Raw genomic sequence first — 15,818 nt, forward strand, 5'->3', positions numbered from 1 at the left:
AAACCTTGGAGTATCCTGAGGGAAATTGTGATACATAGGGTCGCAAAATTGTATATTATTTTTGGAAGAATGGGCATTTTGATTGCTGAGATCCTGCCAAAGAAAGATATCGGCAGTGTATAGATATTGGCCACTTATGGAGTAATCCCTTCACTTTCACGTTTGCCATTTATAGTTGTAATTGGCTTTTAGTGGGGTAAGTGTGTCTTGAGAAAGGTTAAGAGGAAGGGCTTCTGTTTTATTAATATTGACTTTATGCCCTGACAGTCTGCCATATTCATTCAGCAATCTGTGGAGGTTGGGGAGCGTAGTATGGGGTTGGCTAAGAGCCAAAAAGGTATCATCTGCGAAAAGGTAAAATTTAAATTCTTTATTTCCCCCTTAATGTCCGCAGCTCATCTCAAAGCTGCCGCCAGCGGTTCGATGCATAGAATGTATATAAGAGGGGATCAGCCCTGATGTGTCCTGTTGCATATTGAGAATCTCTATGATGTTACATGAGGTAGTTTATTGGAGCCTAATGGAGTGGAATAGAGATTACCAATAAAATTTAAGAATGGGCCATGCACGCCATAAATCCAAATTGTTTAGACTCCATGCACCTATTGATACAAATAATGCACATATGTGCAGTATTGAACTGCACACGCCAGCCGACTGTTTAACAAATATCATGCCGGACAGTGGAGAATTGAGTCACTGCTTTTATGTCAAGAAGCGACTGCTGTTGGAAGGGGAGCTGGGGGTAATGCCGGGGCTGGAGCCCGAAGGTGAGTACAAGGTTTATTATTTTTGGGGGGTTGGCATGGCTGTGTTTACAGGTGAGGCTGTGTGTACAGGGGGCTGTGTATACAGGGAGATGTGTATACAGTGGAGGCTGTGTATAGAGGGGGTTGTGTGTATTGGGAGGATGTGTATACAGGGGAGGCTGTGTATACATGGAGGTTGTGTATACAGGGGTGGGAAATAGTATGTACAGTCATGTTGTGAGGATAACATATATTAGGAACATGTTCCATTGTTCTGTAAGTGGCTTTGCTATTTTTAGGGATGCAGTGTGGAGTTGTGCTGCATAGAGCTGAAGACATCTGACTATGAATTCAGCAGAGAAAAATCTATTGTAGTCTCATGTTCAAAAGGTGAGAAGTGGAAATGTGGAGCCTGAATGTCAAAAATCTGTATATAAAAAAGTTGAAAGTTCAAAAAAAATAATTACACTATTGCTGATTATTTTACAAAGTCCTGGAAACAGTGTACGCATACACACCAGTACAGTGGATATGAAAAGTATTCAGGCCCTTTTAAATTTTTCACTCTTTGATTTATTGCAGCCAATTGGTAATATCAAAAGGTTTAATTGAAACTTATGTCTTATCTTCTAAATAAATCTTATGTCTGATATTTTTTTTTATTACTTCAATGCATATAATGCAAATGTATTCACTGTCTTTTAGGCCCCTTACACCTGAATTTTTCAAACGCATGTTCTGCGCATGCTTTTGACGCGCAGAACTTGCATTGCACTCTGTCCCATTGTTTCCACTGGGCTTGTCCTTATTTGCAATTTTTTCAGGCGCGTGCATGCGTATGTTTTCACGCACGTCAAAATCGCAGCATCCTCTACTTTTGCATTTCACACACATTTTTCACGCCGCATTCAAGTCTATGGAGACACATCAAAAACACATTGTACTCGCGAGCATTGCAAGTGCAATGTGAGTGCAATATGTTTTAAATGGATGGGTTGCTAGGTGATGTGAAGAAAGGTAGACAGGTAGTAAAATGCATGTGTAGACCTGGGACATTTATCTGTAGTAGTGCTGCTTTGCTTCTACTTTGCAAGATGCCCAGAACCCTGGATGTTGAAAAACTTATATCTTTGGTTCTTGACCGTCCTACGTTGTGGGATAATTGGAGGAACGATTATCATGATCGGTAGAAAAAGGAGTATGTATGGCTGAAGATCAGCAAGGAGCTGTTGGGGCAAAAGTGGTCTAAAATGTTGACTGATGAGCGTGAGCTTACATGTAAGTTTTATCATACTTTTGTGTTCTTTTAAATATTCTGTCTAAAAGTGTGTATTTTAACAGTATGTTCCTATTTTGAGATACTGGGGCAGATTTATCAAGCTGTCTGAAAGTCAGAATATTCCTAGTTGCCCATGGCAACCAATCACAGCACTAGTGAGCACTAGTAAAATGAAAGCTGAGCTTTAATTGGTTGCCATGGGCGACTAGGAATATTCTGAATTTGTCTAGGCAAGGAAGTGCAGCAGAGGTGGCGGAGCTGCCGCTACCAATTTAAAAAAGATATTAGTGCCCAAAAAGGCCACAGTGGATCTTCCAGCTCCCGAAAGCGTCCCTACTTCTATCGGGAGCAGATGATGCTTTTAAAAGACATTTTTAACATGTGCCCGTAAGTTTGTCTTTTTTTCTGTTTTAAAGGGATCTTGTCCTTCTATACATGTGCATTTTAATAGTTTCTGCAGAATATATATTTTGGAGCAATTGCACATGTATGTTTTTTCACCACCACCATTACCTCTTCAACCTCAAGACCACCTGAGTTTTTATTCTGCCACATATCCTCCCCCAGATTACAGCCATTCCAGCAGCCAAATGTTTTTTGGTTCTGGTGCTGCAATACACCAACCACACCAGCAAACATGCCCATCCTCTGGGGTAGTTGCCACCTTCCTCTGCATCACATTTTCCTGCTGCAAGAGGTGAGATGCCAGATTCCCCCTCACAGCACTTTATGAATTTGTAATTTTGAATATTTGTGATTTGTGTGTTTTCTGGCTATTTTGTTCATATTTTATGGTCCAAAAGTGGGCCTTTGTTTTTTTCTCTCCAAATTTAAGTAAAAATCTTTGGATTGGCTATTTGGATCATCAGCATTTATGTCATAATCCGAGAAATTTGTAGATTTTGTTAGTGTATTGATAAGGAAACATTTTCAGATACATACTTACTATAACAAAAAAGTAAAAACAAAAATATTTTTGAAAAATTACATAGACATATTCTTACACATCCAAATCACCCACAGTAGACATAAAATAATCTGGAAAACGACGAGCCCGGCTCAGGCAGACATTAAAATTTCTGTATCTAAAATCCAAACCACGGCCTGCCGCAATAATAAATGGTAAAGAGGGCACAGAAGAATCGGGCAAAACATTGGGTTTCAGAAATGTCAAGCTGACGGTCTGATAAACGCTTTTTCATTCGAGAAGCACGGAAAATACCAGCATCAACAGTCGAACTATGGGCACCAATATCTACAATTGTAAAATGGTAGTTACTGTCAGCCAGTGCCAACTAAACCACTGAGAAATATAGTTTATAATTGAAATATCCGGAACCAGAGTTTGGTGGCTTCTGCACACGTATATATGTTTGCCATCCAAGACGCCAATGCAATTTGGAAAATTGGCATTTTCCATAAAGCCCTGAGCCATATCCAGCCATTGTTGAGCATTTGACTGAGGCATCATGGTGTGCTTCAAATGGGCCCAAGTAACCCCACATGTGAGAATCACAATCCTTGCAATGGTCAAAGTCCCCATCAAAAAAGTGGAATGGAGGGATGAAAATGAATCCTAGTAGCAAGAAATCTAAAAAAAAAACAAAACATTTAAACAAACAAAAAAACAAAAAATAAAAAAAATTAAATACCGGAGGGTAACCAGAGGACATTCCTCCACAGAAAGAAATACATTTCCGCAGCCTGGTATCTTGAAATGTGAGTGCAGGATGAAGCTCCACCAACGACTGATCAAACAAGGTGATGGATAAGTGGCCAAAGCAAATAAACTTGTCTGGGTCTTTGCGCAGCTCTAAATTCAAAGTATAGAAAATACCTTTGCTGGATTGCTGAGATACGATTGGATAAACCCATTCCCTATTCTTACACCGTTGGGGTGGGCAACGCCATAGATCACTTCGCTCACCATATTTCTGGGATAAATACCAACCAACAACAACATCCTCCAAAGTATCAGAATCAGGCATGGTTCAACAAACACATGCAATAAGCAAAATGACAGAGCCCAAGCCAAGAAATAGAGACCATGTGCATTCAAAAAGCCCTTTTTATGTGGAATTCTGGAACATCTGGGTACCAATTTAAGAATCATGTGATTTAAAACAAGAAAAACACAAAAACGCTAATGACTCCAAGGAAAAAAGGACCAAAAATGCAGCAAAAAATGTCAGTTTTTCACGTATTGCACGCTGAAGTGATCTGCAACGCAAGTGTGGAAGAGGCCTTACCCTTCTATAAATAAAACACATGCAATACACTTAAGATATCTCATTTGTTATACATAGAAGTGTCATATAACTATATAGAGAGAAAGTTATTCCTCTTCAGTTTCATAACCACTGCTGCTCATTGTTGCTTGTGTGCTGCACACAAGTGCAACCCAATGCCATTACCTTACCCATACCAATATATGCCCCTCAAAAATCATGTAGGTAATTTTTTTTAACTGAAGAATTTCTAGCTGCTGCTGTTTGCAAAAAAGGCCATAAGCACAAAGGTAATAAATTAATCAAGAATTTTGCCTGATTAAATTTAAATTTATGAACTGAGAAAAACAAATATTAGATTCCTCTAATTAAAAAATGTACTGGTAATGTTTGTGTATCTGTATATGAGGATTGTGAACAAGGGATTCTGAACCAACTGGAATAAAATTAATTTGTGCTCCTTACAATTTAGAAAACAAGTATAAAGCTATTTTGCTTTCATTACATGTGTATGAAATAATATCAGAATCTATAAAGGCAGATTCTGAGACTCCCATTTTTTGCTAAAGGACTTTGGACATGTCCTTCAAAAAGAGTGTAGGGTTGGTACAATCTTTTCATTGTACTTTGTCACTATCCTTTTTATACATTTTTCTACTAGTTCTACTAATAGCTGTTATTTATTACACTCATGGTTATAACAATAATCCATGAAGGAGAAATGGTACTATATTTACTGTATTATTGATAAACCATATATACTAGAGTACAAGCTGACACGAATATAAGCCAAGGCCCCTACTTTTACCAGAAAAAAACTGGGAAAACTTATTGACTCGAGTACAAGCCTAGGGTGGGAAATGCATTGGTCACAGCTTCCCTCAGTATATAACTTTTCAGCCCCTTGCACACAGTATATAGCCATTCAGCTTTCCCCCAGTATATAGCTAGCCCTCTGCCCCTGCATATAGCCTGCCTCTGTATATAGCCTGCCCCTGTATATAGCCAGCCCCCCGCCCCAGTAGCCAGCCAGCATTTCCCCATTATATCGCCAGCCCCCTGCCCCATTATATAGCCAGTTCCCTGCCCCATTATATAGCCAGTCCCCTACGCCATTATATAGCCAGGTCCCCGCCTCATTATACAGCCATTCCCCTTTGTCATTATATAGCCGATCCCCTGCCCCATTATATAGCTTGTCCACTGCTCCATTATATAGCCAGACCCCTGTTCCATTATATAGGTAGCCAGCCTTTCACCAGCCCCAGTTCATAAAAAAAGAAAGTGAAAACTCACCTTTCCGATGCCCCTCGCAGGTCTTCTGCACAATCGGTCCGGCAGCAGCGGGTCCGTGTCACATTTTTGTGCTGAAAAACTCGGCTTATGCTCAAGTATATACGGTAAATATTTCTGTCCGGGGGAAATAAAAATTTCAATCACAGATTGTGATTCTTATCTTTGGATATGAAGTGATCTAAATGTCTTTTTACACCTGGGGCTGTAGCCAGGACAGCCTCTCTCTAGGGGAGAGGCAGTTTTACCATTGCCTGAGACAGGGATTCTTTACTGTAAGAGCAGTGGGGTTATGGAACTCTCTGCCACAAGATATTGTACTGGCTGATAATTTGAACATATTCAAGAGGGGCCTGGATGCCTTTCTGGAGATCGAAAATATCACTTTGTATGGGAATAAAACTCTTTGTATGTGGTGTCTGTTGATCCAGGGAGTTATTCTGACTACCATATTAGGGGTTGGGAAGGATTGTCACAGAGACCAAAAAAGTTCTGACTGGGATTACAATGATAAAATATACAGTTCCGACTTACATAAAAACTAAACTTAAGAACAAACCTACAGATTCTATCTTGTATGTAACCCGGGGACTGCATGTAATTTATAAGGTTATACTTGGACTTATGTCCAATCGTATTTACTATGAAACTATGATACTAAGTGTACACTTCCTTGTGTGTATTATTTATCTCTGATAGGGTTGTTAGCAGGCTTTGCAATAACCACGATCTTCAAGGAGTATAAGGTATTAGGGGTTAAATCTGTTTTATCTAATACTGGTGTTTAGTAGAGGGTGGCAGATGTCAATTACAGCTGCTGCCCTACTAATGCACAAGTACAGGAAATAGTTGGTAAATATCATATGTAACAATTCAAAATATCTAATATCTTTCATGGATAATTGACTAATTATAGTGGAACGTGTGAGAAGTTCAACCAATAGACAGTAATTTGTTCCACATGATTAGTTTGTATGCGCTACTTTGTTTAGTATAATTTCCATATTTCCAAGTTTTTAAATGACATATTAGATTAAAACAAGTTCACTGGAAGGCTAAAGTATAGTCAAATAAGGCTGTATGAGGGGCTTTCTGAATAAGACATCACGTTTCTAGTCATCAGAGGATAATTTATTGATACTTGTCAAAAGGAAGTACCAGTCTAACAGAAATCTAGACAAAAGGAATGCCTGATGAATTTCCTTTGAAGTGCCTTTTATAAAAGTCCTTGGTAATACATATTGATGAACTCCAAATTGTCTTGCCTGAAGGGAAAAGTAGGCTGCTTTACACTGTCTTATAAATATTCATCAAAAGAACAAGACTTATGCTTCCAGGCGTGAGGTGAATGATTATGTTTGTATGATTGCCTTGGAATCTGGATAATTAGTAAAACTGTATTTGACAAGAAGATCGGTTTCTTGCTATGTGGCTCTCTTTGGACTTCAAACATATTCAGTTTATTGATAATCAAGTAAAATCATGCATCGATTAATTTCTATTTTCCTATTAAAGGACTACATGACTTTATGCACATTCCTATAGAGCCAAAGTTTTTTCATGGTAAAATAGAAAATGTTTTTTCTATATAAGCATGTATTGGTTGCAAAGAAATTGTCTGAAATTGTCTAAAATTCATAATGTTGCTTAGAATGAATGCCTATATTTGAACACTACTTAAAGAGGACCTGTGACCCCTAGAAAAAACACTGCTAGCTTTCTCGGAACCCTCCGATAACGCTAACGGACACTGCTGCAAAGTACAATAGGGACGCCGAACCGAACGCATAGCTCTTGAATAAGCTGGACCACTTTGAGCTTGGTCCGGCATTCTTATTGTACTTCACAGCAGCGTCTGCTAGCTTTTTCGGAGGGTTCTGATAAATCTAGCAGTATAACACTGCTACATCGGAGATAGCGATAGGAGCTGCTTACTTTAGTAAACAGCTCCTAGTTCTTTTTTTTATGAGTGACAGGTCCTCTTTAAGACTTCCTAGATAAGTACAGTATAATTTGAATAAAAAGGTGTGTAAGTTTGTAAAAACACAAGACTATTTATTATGCAGTGATTACAATCCTAATATAATGATATACAAGAGTATTACCAGACATTTCATATTACTACACAAGCTGTCTGTTATATACAACATTAAATTAAATTCTGTATTCATCTGAATTAATTACAAATAGAGCTCAAAGATTGTAAACTCTTGTGAGCAGGGCCTTATTGCCTATAGTTTCATCTGGCAATGTTTTTGCTCTGTAATGTTTTATTTTATTTGTATATGTAACCCTTGATCTGTAAAGTTTAGTAGAATATAATACCTCTATTGAAATAAAGTTTTATTAAAATTTTTATTTTTATAGTTGAGAATTGCCATATTCATTCCACTATTTTTTTATTACAAACAGTGAGCCTTCAACCAATTTAATGATGTATTTCAAACTGGGAATCGGCATTTAATTTTATTCATCTTCCATATATTAAAAAAAAATACCTGTGTGAAGATAATTTCCCATAAATGTAGCCAAGTTGTTCCATAGAAATGAGATAATTTTCCTTGAGAACGCTCCCACACCGCTCTCTATTGAGTCTCCCCACCCACCTAGAATCAGCATTCATTATCACAGGAAGGAGTCAACTCCCGGCCATTATATGTCTAAAAACTATTTGTTTCTTTGTCCAATCACCCCAGCAGAGGTTGGTGTAACCTAAGACAACAATCTTGTTTCTAAGGGAAAAAATGGCTACATTCATGGGAAATTACCTTCACACATATATTTCTTAATGACAACGATAACATTTCTTACCTCTCATGTGGCAGCGATCCCTTAGCTTCCTCTTCTCCCTCCCTTGTAGTGTTGTATGCAGGTAATGAAACCAACATCAATGAGCCACATCCCATTATGGAAAATGCACAGCCACATGTATCTCAAATATATGCCCCTGATTATGAAATGCCCAAATTATGGGATATCAAAGGGTTGCAATGGAAGTTGGGGGAGGGTTGCTTGGGTAGAAGCTATTTAAAGACCCTAAATATGTAATTTTTTAAAAAAAAGTCTGACATCATAAACAAAAAATGCTTAGCGATGATTGAAATTGTATTGGGGATTGAAATTATGTCCTGGGAAGTAAAATATATCAATAAGCTACTATTCACAGAGTGACAGATTAAAATTAAGGTTTAATAAAAAAGGAAAAATATAACATTTTAAGTAAAGCAACAGAGAAATGCTTGCCATTATCAAATTAGCACACTGCCACCTAATCTGAACTGCTTAAAAGAAAGCTACCATCAAGAATACACTAACTGATGGGAGATACCTTTCTATCTATTAAGTGCTACACTGGCTTTACTTAGACGTTTAACCATACCTAACTAACTAAAAACTTTTTATATCCTTTATGTAGATTAACTTCACAGGCTACTAAGGCGTGGAGTAGCCTGGTCGAGCCCAGTCTGAAGTACTGCATATGCATATCCATACCTTCTTATAGAGTAGTGACAATAATTGCGGGTGTATACTCATACCAATTTACAGCACAGTGACAAGAACTGCAAGTGTGTTAAATAATTGGACTTTTCAAGGCAGTTTGAAGTACTGCGAATGTAATCTCATACCTTCTTATAGAGCAGTGACAGCAACTGTGGGTGTATACTAATAAGTCTTATAGCACAGTGACAAGAACTTCAAATGTGTTAGAATGAAGAAAGCAGCAAATGAGGTATTAGCACGTGATGCTGCTGATGATGGGGCTGTTACTGCTGGGAGAGGATGTGTTACAACTACTACAACTTTCTTAGGTGCAAGCAGATACCGGGGTCAGCAGTTTAAACATGTAGCCAACAATAGCACTCTCAGAATGCAGAGGCTAGACAAATTTGAGGCATTGGTCAATTACAGTGCCAAAAACAGTGCCTTAAGCTCCAGCGGATGCTCCTCAATCCACTCCACCTTAAAACAGCAGGTGGCTCAGCCACAACTCTCTAAACTGGGATTTCATGGGCAATGCACATGTCTCTACCACAGTAAGCAGGTTTCAAGAGATAAAGTTCTAAGTTGCCCAACAACTTGTGTTAAAGGATGAGGATGTGGACAGCAGATCTTCACAGGACATCTACCATAATGATGAAGGGACAACTGCAATTTGGAATCTGACATGAAGGGTAGTGGTGAGAGCTTGGTGGAAGAAGATCTGAGGGGTGATGACGATGTCCTAGAACCAACATTTTTTCAAGCAATGGGTACAATACAAAACATGTGTCATTTGCACCATTTGTATAACCAGGCACTTGCAAAGAAAACATAAATCAATCATTCCATTATTTTTCCTTTTTAAGTTTTTAAATTCTCACCAAATTTTCCTCCCAATTAGAAATCATTCAATCACCCAAGACCTAAATAGCCTGTGTCCATCAGACATACCTCGAACCCTACAGCTTCTTTTTACATGCACCCTATGTATTTAAAAATATATGGACCTTTTCCAATGTACTTACTTCTACAAGGAAGGTGCTTTTTTCCTATTACAAAAAGTCCAATCACTGTTGGGCTAACACATCTTTTCATACAGCTACATTACAAATGATGGTTGGTCCACAAGAACCAATCCAATTTGTGCTTATTGTAGCGCAAAGTTTAAATGTACCAATCACAGGAATGCTGATAGTTTTATATGATTGCATCCTATATAGTAATTAATCCTATATACAGGCAATCCCCGGGTTACATACAAGATAGGGTCTGTAGGTTTGTTCTTAAGTTGAATTTGTATGTAAGTCGGAACTGTATATTTTATTATTGTAAAAATGTTGGGTTGTCATAACAATCAGATTAACACTAAAGCTTTATTGCAGACAACTGTGATAAATGTTACAGCTGTTTATTGTAGCCTAGGGCTAATGAACAGTAAATTACCAACATCCAGAAGTCACTTTGTAACTAGGGGTCGTATGTAAGTCGAGTGTTCTTAAGTAGGGGACCGCCTGTAGTAATTTATCAAAAAAGAGTCTTTTTTAAATATGAATGCGTCTATTGCACAGGTGCCAAAACATAACAAAGGTTTTTTGTAGTGCAAAATATAATGTTCCATATAATATTCCACATGATTTGTATGACATAAATAAAATAATGTGAAGAGTTCCCTTTTAAACATTGGTGACAATTAATTAATTGACTACAATGAATGTACCCCTTAATTTTGAAACTAAACAACATTTATACATTTCAGGAAGTGTGAAATAACCCCTAAGTCCCTTCCTATTAATGTGAAAATATATAGTACAATTCCAATCTAATATGAGATATAAATACATCTATTATTCTCAAACTTTTAACTGTGCACCTTCCACAGTGGATTGGCATCTCTATTTATGTGTGTAGGATTAAGAACAACTCCCATATTCCTCCTATATTGCTTTCTAATAATGTGTGCAAGCAAAAATACATCACACCCTATCCAGAACACAACATTGTATGTTATCTATGTGATATATAAAGCTGAGTATACATGTCTATGGGGATATCTATCAGGGCCTCTGCACCACTGTTAAAAATTATTTAGAATCATTTAGAAGACAGATTTAGATAAAAGATGTTGTTGTGTCGAGATACAAGATAAGAATAAGTCCACATCCAGACCACTCTACCATGCGTTTTCTTTCTTTTCCACCTTACTCAATCTGTATTTCAGAAAAGCGTAGATGCACATAGCGTAGCTAGTCTGTAATTTACATAAAATTCTTTAATTCGTTGTACTAACATTTTAAAAATCCACATTTAAAATCCTGTATGCATGCACGTGCTAGCCAAAAAGCACCTCCAAGGCTTCTTCCTGGGTATATTTCTTCTTCCTGGGTACCTATTGTATCTTTGGTTTATGTGCTTTTTGTGTTTTTGTATTGCAGCTACCTTTATCATTAAGTTTCTTTGCTCAGTAATACTTTGTGACCTATGTAATCTATACTGCAGGTTTGTATTCTGCTTTTTAACCTCCATTCTCAATTGTCTCCCATATTTTAATATTGTTTCCCTGAATACTACAATAAAGTTATTTTTTATTTATTATGTATCTGACCCAGTTTGTTTTAGGAGTATAATTGCTTAGATTGAAAACTGTTTTTATTTATGTATATTATTATTCTCTGTGAAACGATTTTAGTTGTAACACTAGATACCTCTCTGTACAGATGTATCCGCTTGCATATATGCATTGTGGGGGAGATTTATCAGAAGTGTCTGAAAGTGTCTGTTTTACTTTCTGAAGGCAAACATTCAGAGCTCAGTTTTCATTTTCCGACAGCAGTTCATAAAATAAAAGCTGAGCTCTGATTGGTTTCCATGAGCTAACTGTTTTGCTAATAAATAAATCTATGCATTTCAAAATGTGTGCTTTAAAACAGGCATTTCTGTGAAACAGTTTACAAAGTTATCTTAACATTATGGTGGACAAAATCAAACAGTTAAAACACATATTCATTCCTTCATGGACTTTATCTTCAGTTTCCCCCAAATCTTTTTTGTGTGTGTATTTATCAGCTGGGGAGATTTGGATTATTGCTACTTAGAGCAAAGAGTGGACATTAACTATCCCACTGCATTATCTGGTTCATAAAATTCTAAGAGCATGACCAATTTTATCTTTTACTTTACAGATGAACCTACTATTTTCCTAAACCGCTTGGAACTAAGTGGTGCTTTTTTGAGCACTTTCTTCTTTTAAGAAAAACAAAAAAAACAATAATGTGTTAGTACAACTACAATGAGCTGCAATTAGCACCATTGGGGTGGAAATAAAGTCTCTGTTAACACAATATTAACTCTAAACTTGGTTTGCATCTCAAGTAAACTAGTTGAGTACTATTTCCACATTAGATGATGTAAATAAAAGAATTTGGTATTGTAAAAACTTTAGCTGTAACAGATATATCATGGTCAAAAGTCTTGTTGTAACGTCCGTGCTAAGATTTTCCTTGGATGGCAGATAAGGTAGCGTTAGTGGACCACACTCAGCTCTCTGCAGCTCAGCTCTGTCCATCAAAGGGTTACTAGTCTGATGGACATCTTATCCAATCTGCTGCTTGAGGCATGTCCAGAAATTGCTTTATATGCCTGCCCAGTTCCATCACACGGCACTGGTTATACTATTATTTCTCAGTTTTGTATCTTGCCTGTACTATTGCTGTTCTATCGTTATTGTTGACAATCCCTCTTGGACTCTGTTTCTGTACCGTAGCTTATTTCTGTTATTTCTGGATGCTCCCGCGACCCATATCGCCCGCACTCCTTACCTATCCAGGCTCCTGTAACTGCTCCCTCAGCCGTGTGTGCACGCCTCAACTCCAGAAGATTTAAAAGGTCATTTCCCAGAAGACCATTTAAGCCTGCCTCTCCCTGCTGGATCTTCGTGCTCATGCCGTTGAGAAAGCTTCTGTCCCTGCCTTGTGCTAGTGTTTGGATTTCCCGTTGAGACCGTGGTTCTGTGTTTGAATCTGATCTTCTTCCGCCTACACCATCGCCTGCTTTGTCCCTGAAATTGATCCTGGGCTGTCGATCTCGACCTCCTGCCTGCCCCTGATCACGAGTTTGTCTGACGATTCTGTACCTCGCCTTGGCTGCCACCACGGACAAAGCTCCATCTGTGGAACGACCTGGTGGTACCACACCACAGTCTAACCCACTTTGCAGCAGGTACCACTTAGACTCTGGTACCAGGTGTAGGCTTACGTCATCGTTCGTGGTGGTTCAGTGGGACCTGACAATTTGTAAGTCTTGTTTTGTGTTATTATTATATTTGTAGACTTATTAAACATAATAGAAAAGGTATGGAAATAATGAATGTTACTAATTCCGATGTCCTACCTAAACCTGCAAGCATTGAAAAATAAGTTTCATTTTATCAACGTTAAGAACTTCATTGCATTGCAAACCCTAGTGGGATAACAACCTTTGTCTTCAGTAACAAATGAACCTTTAACTCATGTAACAGATATGTAATGGTCAAAGCCAATAGTCTTGGAGCATACTGGAAAAATGTGAGCTCAAAATCTGGAATGGAATGTAGGTAAGTAAAGAAAAGTAGAATTGCCAATAGACTCAAGGGTTTTACTATTTCAGGGGAATTTGTAGATTTATTACAGTGTTCCTCTTAATGACACAAACTCATTGTATTGCAATCCCTAACTAATGTTGCTAATTCTGTTTCCCTACCTCTTCAACTAGAATTTTATACTTAGCAAGCACTGATAAATACACTGTGTGAATTACTGACAATAAGCTGTAACACTCCAATAATGAATTAGCTAATTAATAATATTATATAACTCTACTTTAAGCAATTTAACATACCCTAAGCCTAATGGTTGTACTAATTGGTAGTTATTAATGAGGCCATTCAATCAAACATGTAATATTAAATATCTTCATAAACGGACAAAATACAAAATGTTGCATATTAAGCAAATAATTGAACATGCACGATTTTTCAAGATATGCAAATAAAACATGTAATCAGAATTTTAATAATAACATATATTTTCTACAAATTTTGGATGTTTTCTTTTGTGAAAAAAAAATATAATTATGTTAACTCTCAGATCACATACAGACAAAAAAGAATGGGCCAAAGTTATTAGAGTAATTTAATTTGCAACAGAACATTTGCAACAGAAAATTTGCAACAGAATGTCAGTTGAATGGTAGCAACTATGATTCTGATTGTAGTCTACGCAAGACAGAATAGACATAACAGTGGCATGATAACAATAGTAATCTTTATTTATATATTGAATATATTATCTTGAAAAAAGACTAAATGTCTTGTCTACCCAAAAATATACAAATGCTACTAAAAACGCCCTCCAAAAATTGAACAATACCAAACAACACTTGCCCACAACTCCCAAAAAGAATTGTACTTCCTAGTGGTCTCTTTTGATATTCTGTGCAGTTTACAAGAAAGCCAGACGAAACTTACCAAATATGGGGAAATTGGCAGAAATAAGCAGATGTGTTATGTTCTTATCAGCATGGTGTTTATGTCTTTCACTGTGCAGTCCAAGTAATCATAAATGATTAATTAAGTCAGTATGATCATGAAGATACCAAATTTATATAACTTTGCTACGTTCTTATAGTAAAAACAAAGTAAAAGAAATTCTGAACCTTCTGAAAAAAATTTTATTTCAACATTTTGGTATAGTCTGACACCTGTAACTTTTCTATATCTCAGTGTATGGAATTTGATAAGATATATATTTTTGCAGGACAAACTGATGTTTTAATGTATATCAGTTTGGTTACCTTATTTATTACTTCTTCACTTTTTATTCAAATTTTTAAGGATGTCGTCATGGTAAAAAATGGCACTTCAGATGTTTGGCTCTTTTCCACTGCTTGGGATAATTATTTTTACATATTGATATGTGGGGATACCTAATATATTTATGATTTGTTTGTCTATCTATTGCTATGTGTCTTCTGGGGGAAGGGGGAGATTTGATATTTTGTATTTTATATCTTTATTTTTGCATCTTTTGTAAATCCTTAAAGGGGTATTCCCGGAATATAAACATCTGATAGAAAAATCCATATTGCTATAAACACATGAATACAAAAAAATCTCAATGTCATTAAGCACAAAATGGAAATTAAATAGTCTGTTTTATGATTCACAAATTTTATGGCCTTTCTAAAGTAGGCGGAGTTATCTCCAAGATAGCCACCACAGAATACTACATCTCCCATGATGCTTCAGTTCTCAGTAATAGCTCCCATTTTACCATAGTAATGATGTGTGTAACTGCCATCACTGCACATAACCTCACTGAGATGGGTCACACCACAACACTGGCCATACTGGATGCAGTGCAATCAACGGCTACAGTCAAACATAGTGATGATCACATGACCAGCCCAGGCAGTTGCAGGACATGTGATGTGGACATGTGATGAGCGGCCATCTTCTGTCCTGTGTCTGCTCTACTTGGAGAAATTCACAGGCATGATTAAAGGTCCAGTAAGGCCCATTTCACACTTGCGTTTTTCATCCGCGTTTTCTGCGCGTGCTTTTGACTCGCAGAACTTGCATTGCACTCTGACCCATTGTAATCAATGGGTCTTTTCAGACTTGCATTTTTTTTCACGCACACATGCGCGTTTTTTTTAACACGCGTTTAAATCTCAGCATGCTCTACTTTTGCAAGTCACGCGTGTGAAAAACGCACCATACAAGTCTATGGAGATGCATCAAAAACGCATTGCACC

Source organism: Engystomops pustulosus, chromosome 3 (genome assembly GCF_040894005.1).
Source record: "Engystomops pustulosus chromosome 3, aEngPut4.maternal, whole genome shotgun sequence".
In the NCBI taxonomy this organism is placed as follows: Eukaryota; Metazoa; Chordata; class Amphibia; order Anura; family Leptodactylidae; genus Engystomops; species Engystomops pustulosus.